Source organism: Rhagoletis pomonella, unplaced genomic scaffold (genome assembly GCF_013731165.1).
Source record: "Rhagoletis pomonella isolate Grant_MI unplaced genomic scaffold, Rhpom_1.0 Rhpom_scaffold_00003, whole genome shotgun sequence".
In the NCBI taxonomy this organism is placed as follows: domain Eukaryota; kingdom Metazoa; phylum Arthropoda; class Insecta; order Diptera; family Tephritidae; genus Rhagoletis; species Rhagoletis pomonella.
The window spans coordinates 45423839-45431589 of NW_023458557.1; the positions used below are offsets into that span (position 1 = coordinate 45423839).

General features: G+C 35.3%; 1 protein-coding gene and 1 long non-coding RNA gene across 2 annotated transcripts in view; one reads left to right on the plus strand and one right to left on the minus strand.

Moving 5' to 3' along the window:
- LOC118736251 overlaps positions 1–7751 on the plus strand; it is a 455149-nt gene that overhangs the window by 305599 nt on the left and 141799 nt on the right. The gene's annotated exons all lie outside the window — the stretch shown is intronic.
- Positions 5617–5839, minus strand: LOC118735242. The gene is made up of 2 exons (XR_004992546.1): positions 5800–5839; positions 5617–5682 (listed from the first exon to the last, which is right to left on the minus strand). It is a non-coding gene; the product is annotated as an uncharacterized LOC118735242 (long non-coding RNA).

Sequence of the window (7751 nt, forward strand, 5' to 3'; positions counted from 1 at the left end):
GAAATATATGAATTCACATATCGATGGTCCTCTGCAATCACGACACAACTCGAAATTCAAAAAATCAAATCCCTTATTACTGTTAAGAAGCTCATGTCTCTAATCCTTGGCTAAAACATGTGTGATCCTAACAAGAGTAAGTAGTAAAGATTATACATGAACAAGTAATTTTTAGCAAAAAAAAAAAACCGACTTCAACTCCCATTTAAAAAAAAAATATATATATATATATCTCATGATCCGCTGATCGGATCTTAACCAGATTAGTATGGGACCACCTCTAAAACACAACCTTTCCGATGCGAGAATTATCGAAATCGGTTGACGTGGTCCAAAGTTATGCGGTAAATTACATTAAAAAAAAAAATAAAAAATAAAAAAATATTCCGACGAACTGATAACCTCCTCCTTTTTTGGAAGTCGGTTAATAAGACAACGATTAAAGACATGAGCCACTTAACAATAGTACGAGATTTTATTTTTTGAATTTTGTATTGTGTCGTTATTGTAGAGGACCATCGATATATTTATGACAGCAAAAGTTGCCTATGTATGTATACTTTTGCAAAAAAACTGAAACTCAGTCGGAAACCGCCGTTTACGAACAGCTGCTCCTTATCTATACATAAATATAAAAATGGTGTGAAAAATGTATAGTAATTCATCAATTGAGAACGGTTGGGCCGATTTGGCTTTTTTTAGTTATTCGTAATTGCCAGGAGAAGGTTTTTAAGAAAGCAAATTTGGGAAAACCCTCCGCGAAAGTCGGAAAATTGGAAAAATCGAAAATTAATTTTTTTTTTTGGAATTTTGTGTGCAATTCCTTCGGAATGGCATTCGAATAGAAAAATAGAAAATTCTAAATGGAATCTCGGAAAATTCCGGAACAACGCGAAAAATTTGAATTTTTTTCCGACGAAAGCTTGGAAAATTTCGGATAATTGTGAATTCATTGGGAGCTTGAATCTATTGGGAACAATTTTCTCCCATGTTTCATAACCGATTCGAATGCGTGCTGCTGTTTTGGAAAGGTGTTTAGAACAAGGAGTGCACAAAATTTTAATTTTTCTGATAGGTGGCGCAGGGGTCGAGCTACGCTAAAAAAATGCATTTGGTTAGTTGTTAGCCTTTTGCCTAGATTAGCATATAGGATTCATTTCTTCCGTTAAGTGGGCCAGGGACCGATCTATTCGAAAAAGTCTTATTTATGGTCCGATTTGCTTGAAATTCGATACCCGTATTATAGATATGCGTAAAATAGAATCGAGTCATTGTTCGAAATGTGTTTGAAGGTGGCGCAAATATGCGGGTATTGGCTATTTAACAATACTTATTACACAGGCCAACAAAAATGGGAAAAAAGTTGATGCAGCAAATGTTAACGCTATTTTTTCCGTATTTTTGTGGGCTGATTATGAATCCGTAAGCTAAAGTTTCCACCAGCTCCAGATTTTAAGAAAAACGTGGTCAAAGTATCACAAAATTGCGTTTTTATCCATATTGGAGAAGCTCTAGCAAAAAAACAAAGGGTGGTAGAACCTTCACTTAGGCTTTGATTAAAGCTAAAAATCTCGAATACTATACTTGCAAGTTCCCGAAGCTTTGCTTGATACTCTTATCGTCATTTGTTGAACAGGAATAACTGATTTTGGGAAGTTTGAGTTTCTACCGCAATTAAGAAAAATGTGATAGAACCTTCCATGTAGACTTAAATTAAAGCTAGAACTACAGACTACCATCCCTGAAAGTACTATTCCTGCACCTTGCCCTAATGGTCACCTATACTCATTTACTTTTTATCAAAATGGTGTAAAAATCAGTATTATCTGTTTAATAAATGACTATAGGTCTTTATTTAAGGCTAAGGCGAAGGCTCTATAACCTATTTTTTCATTGCTAGAGCTTCTCAAATATTGCAAAAAAAAGCGATTTTTTGACATATTCACCACATTTTTCTCAAAATCTGGAGCTGATGGAAACTTTATACTTAAGGCTTGTTTTCACTATGTCATATTTTGAAGTCAAAATTTGTCGACATACCTTCGCTGATAATATTATGGGCCAAAAACGGACATATAGCTGGTTCAGCAGCGCATGTACACGACAGAAGACCTATCCTGATCTGAATCAATCGATATACCGTTTTTGATCCCAATTGACAATGTGTTTTCATTTATTTGATGACAAATGACAAATGTCGTTGAATTTGACATAGTGAAAACAAGGCTTTACGCATTCTTAATCAGCACAAAAAAGCCTATCAAAACCAGCTTCACCATTTGCCGCATCAAAATCGGTGTTGCTCTGTGTTACCTACACTAATTATATAAAGAGAAGCTCCTTCTTTTTATAAGAGGTGATCTCGCGATCGGTTGTACCGATTTTTTTAATTTTTAGAAACCTACTGCAGACTTTCGATATATTAAGGGAGCGTGGCATCACCCATACATATCGAATTTTGCATACCCTATATCTCTGAAAGTATTTGTGGTAGTGTCCTGGAAATTGGTATAGAGATTTTGGGGCTACTGGAAAAGGGGCGTGGCGCTTTCCAAACATATTGAAACTTTTACCTATCTGTAAATATATACACCCAGAATACCCTGTTTTTTTCTTTTTCATAATAAATTTTTTTGTACATTTTTTTATAGAAATATAGTTAATTTTGCCTCAAATGGCACCAAATTTTTAGTATGCAGTTTTGTAGTTCCAAGCCAATTAAGCCAATTCTTGTGTATCAAAAATATTTTTCGCACAGATAACTACAAATAAAACGACCTTTGATTTCAATGTACTAAAACCACTGTGTCTTTTATTTATTCTTATTTTTCGTTACATTAACTTTACGCTGGTGCGCTCCATCTTCGTGCGACGCCACCTGCGTAAACACGAATGCGTGAGTTTTTTGCATGGGAAAAAATGCCGAAGAGTGTCAGTAGGTAAAAGGCTTATACTGGTGGCTTAAATCCTCCTAAACGACCGAAACGATTTTAATGATAATTTTTTTATGATAATTTTTAGTGGCGCTGGAGCCGAGTTATTGCTCTAAATCGTCGATTCGGAGGCACCAGGGATCAAAGTCAAATTACTCTCGTTAAATCACCCATCAGAACCATTGCGGTCCTTGCTTTACGGTAACTAAACAGAATGTGGCCCAATGATACTCACCAGTTTAGAAATTGCCACCAACTATACTATACAGATGCAAGGGCGATTTACTATCGAGCCGCAAGGACTTCTTCCCGGTATAACGCTTTCAGCAGGTTATTTAAGACGGCAATGGAGGATATGCCTTCTGTCGACCACAAACCCAAACGTGAACGTGAATTTCTGGCGAAAACGTTGGCCCAAATGTTCCAATAAAAACATTAATTTTGGGCGGGACGAAGTTCACCGGGTCTGCTAGTGTATAGATACAATTTATTCCAAGTCGAATTCATATAATAAGGTGACAGCAGAAGTTCAATAACAAAAATGACACAAACAAATTTTACGCAAAATGACATTAACATTTACAAAGAAATACATCATTTTGACGTTAAGAATCCCCGAGGCGAAAATCCAGCTGCTTTGGTTACACCATCTTACCTAAATTTGCTTTCATTTATCCTAAACTAGCGAATGCCCGCTTACTTCGCGGCGCCTAATAAGAACTTTTGCGTTGGCCAATGCAAAATAGCGTTTAAAAGCAAAAATAGTCCGTTAAGTCAAAATTTTTGGTTTAAGTTGAAACCACTAAGGCGCAGTATCCTGCTCACACATAGGCCAATAATAGTAACGCTCTGATACCATATGGAATACCAATCCCTTTCGGTGTCATGAGCTTCAACGATGGCCTTATTTCCACCTGTGAGATCTCTGCCAGGCATGCGTAATCTCTTTCTATGATCTTGCAACTACAACATTGGTGCGATGCGTATGCCAATAAAAGTTCTTATAAGGAAACTCAAGAGCACAGAAGTGCGTTTTCTGTTATAGGAGGGCCAAGAATCCTCGCTGTCCTACAGGAGGAAAAGCTTTCCGGTACCTTGGCTAAATGAGTCGTGTGATCTCTTGAATATCTTTCAAATGAAGCAATTGATATACCTACGGTGATCTTTCCTTGTTAATTCGTCACTTTTACAATTCGTGGTAATATTTATGAACTGATTTCTGGGTAGATGCAAGATCGCAATATCGTGAGGGTGTCAGACAAACTTAAGCCCATCCATCATTTAGACATCTGAAAACTAAATTCATATAACTTAAACATAGGGCCAAAGCAGACCAACCAAGCAGACATTTCGGCTGCAGCACCATCCATTGGGTCCATTTTCTGCAAAACCATTGCTTACCATAAAATGAATACGTGTTATGAATTTCAACCTCGACTCCAGCGACACTCATCGGGTCAATTTTTATCAAAATAATTTTCCATCATACAGGTACATAGCTCACATTTAAAATTTGAACGAAATCGGTTAAGAAATACGATTTTTATAAACAACTCTAGTAGCATGTAATAGGACCATATATGTATGTAAGATACCCTCCGACAATCTGACGGAACTCTATTCAGTGGTTTTTGAGTTTAGTCCGAACAACGAAAACGGCTATCATTTTGTGCAAATAGGTATGTAGATAGGAGAGTCTATAGCGAAACTCGTAAAATCAAAGCTCCATCCTTTGTGAAAAATTTAAAAAAATTCTCCAAAATTTTCACATACATTTTACCTTTTACTAAAAATTAAAAACAAAGTTACAATAGCTCAATGGGATTTAGAAACCTAGGATAAAATGGTTCCCAATCGAATGATACTTGCGCGTTTACGTAAATGTATATAGATCCAATAACCACCACTTTTCGCCATAAGTACGGTATTGATAACATATGTATGTAGCTGTGTCGAATTTCAGGACGTTAGCGTAAGTGTTTCCAGAGATAAGCTATATGAGCAGTTCAGTTCGTATGGAAGATGCCACGCACCCTTTTCCAATGCATTTGCATTTTTCAGTTCCCCAGCGTAATTGGTTTCAGAGATATATTGGTTTTTTTACGTTTTAGTCTGTATAAGAGTTTTAGGAATATCCCGAGCTACATACCGAGTAAATTTTTGGTTCGGATGGCATATGTGAAATATGAAGCAAATCGGCGCAGCCGTTTAGTAGTTTAGTGAAATACATTGTACAGAGAACTGTATGAAATTGTAAAGCATTACGTCTCAGATTTCTTAATTTTTTGGCAGCAACAACGAAAAGTTTTGATTTTTTTTTAGCGAAAAACCTTTCACACAGAAGTTCCAAAAAATTTGCGATTGGTTATGCTTGAACACACTAAATTGAATGTCAATAAAATTAAGTTTGTGGTTATAGCAAGGCGAAATTTTAAGAACAGTCCAGTCCGTTGCTAACTCTAAGCCCTTACCAAATATAAACAACGACGCACTGGAAAAAGTTAATACTTACTTTCAAATACCTAGGAATAATGATCGACGATAAACTAAAACAAAAAAAAAATGGATTCTATATTTTCAATTAGAAATCTATCTTTTTTGTCCGATCAGTTCAAATTTATTTTATTTTATGTTTGTAGGCTAGTCTGATCTTTTCAGTTCTGGTGCGAATAAAACTACTTTATTCCACTTTTCACCCGACGTTTCGCTAAAACTTTTTTAGCATCCTCAGGGGTAGTGTTTATTTTATCTGTTACAACAAATATACAAAAATACAAAAAAACACACACACATTAAATATTAACCGAAAAAACCAAAATGTATACATATATAACAACAAATTGAATTTAATGACAAACCAACTTACATTGTTTAGATATTCAAACATAGATATGTATATGTATAAATGCTTAATCACTAAAAAAGAAAATCACCCCTATTGCGAGTGTCGGCTGGCAGTAGATAAACGACTATTAAGCGATTATCGATTATCGATGCTATTGTGAGTGTCGCTTAGTCGCGACTGTGAATACTTTTTAATCGCTCATCCTTCTATTGCTGTTTTTTAGTCGTTGGAGTTTGCATTTATAAAATTTACATAAGAAAGTGGTACTATAATGGATAAAAAGTAAGTAAATTGAATTGGAAGTTGTTAAAAATTGTGAAATATACATATGTATGTACATATGTGTCTGAATTACAGATAAAAAATTGTAAGCAACAAAAGGCAACTTGCGCGGTTGGTCGAGCTGATGCAGGAGAGTGAGGACAGGCAAAGGAATTTCCGTAAAGAGCAGGGGAGGAAGCTCCGCTTCTTTTGTGAAAGATATACAATATTTCTTGTGCATATAATTCTGGCTACGCCATCCACAGTGTTTTTGCGCAGAACCAACATCAAAGTTTACAAAAAACTGCATAATTTATTAATTAACTAATGCTCGGAAACTTGAAATCTTTATGTTAAATTAAAGTTTAATTCTTTCACTACACTTGTATGTTAAAGTTTTAAAACTCGGGTCACGCGTTTGGACACAAATACTCAACATCATTGTTCAAATAACTAAACGGTACCGTATTTCTTAAACTTCCATAAAATTTATTAATGAGGAAAACAGCTTTTCCTGCAAATCCTGTAAAACCTAAAAACCTTGAAGCATCGGGAACGCAACATCTATTCATAAAATTCACATATGTACATACACTTCATCTTCCAACTCCATGGGATCCGACGAATCTCGCGATTCCCTCCTTGCTTTAGCCAACTCTACTAATCTATTAGCTTCCACATCATCTTCCTCATCACTAAACCATATTTCAACTGTGTCCATTTTTTAAATTTTATAATAAAAGCAATTATTTTAAAAATGATGTAAATGAAACATTAAAGAAACAAATGTAAACAAACAAACAGCTGTTTACAATTCCGTCACCATTCACAATAGTACAAATTTTTATCGATCAAGTTACACAATAGCAAAATAAAAGATGATCGACTCGATCGACAAATTTCTATTCTACTGCCAGTCGACACTGGCAATAGGGGCCAATATATCCATACCACTTGATGTGGTAGTTTTGTCAGTACTGAAAATTTCATTTTTGTAAACAAGTTATGTACGCGGCCGCAATGTTGTCTGTATCTTCCCTCTTATTAATTGTCATTTCTCGTTTTTGCATAATTCTAAGGCTCTCTATTGTGTATCGAATCTGTTCTCTTCTTTCTTTGTCAATAATATTTGTGTTCGCGAAATCAGCTGTGTGTCCACTTGTTAAAATGTGCTGTGATAATGCTGTACTGCTTTTCCGTTTCCTTATGTCCGCTTCATGTTCGCCTAATCGAACACCTAAAGGCCGCTTCGTTGTCCCAATGTACACCTTTCCGCATGTTTCTGTTTCCTTCCCATTGCATTTAATTTCGTAGACTACGTTGTTTTGTTGGTGGACATCCACATCAATTAGAGCTCTAGCAATATGTACGTCGGTGAAAACTGTATTTAATTCCATACGTTAGTTTTTGCGTGATGCGCTCACAAACATACAGACAGACAGACCAAAATTTAAAAATTTTAGATTTGGCTTCTGTTGATCTAATAAATTCCCTACTCATTTTTCTTTAACATCTATTATCTACAGATATCGGCCTGTTACAATTTTATTATTCTCAAATACTTTCGTTTCATACCCATATGGCGACATTTAGGTTATCTTATAAATTTAACTGATTTAAAATAAGTGGCAACCCGCTTCAAAAATATTTTCAAAAGTACATTTAAAAAAAAAAAACTTCTCTTAATTGAAGAAAAACAGCAATCAAAATGA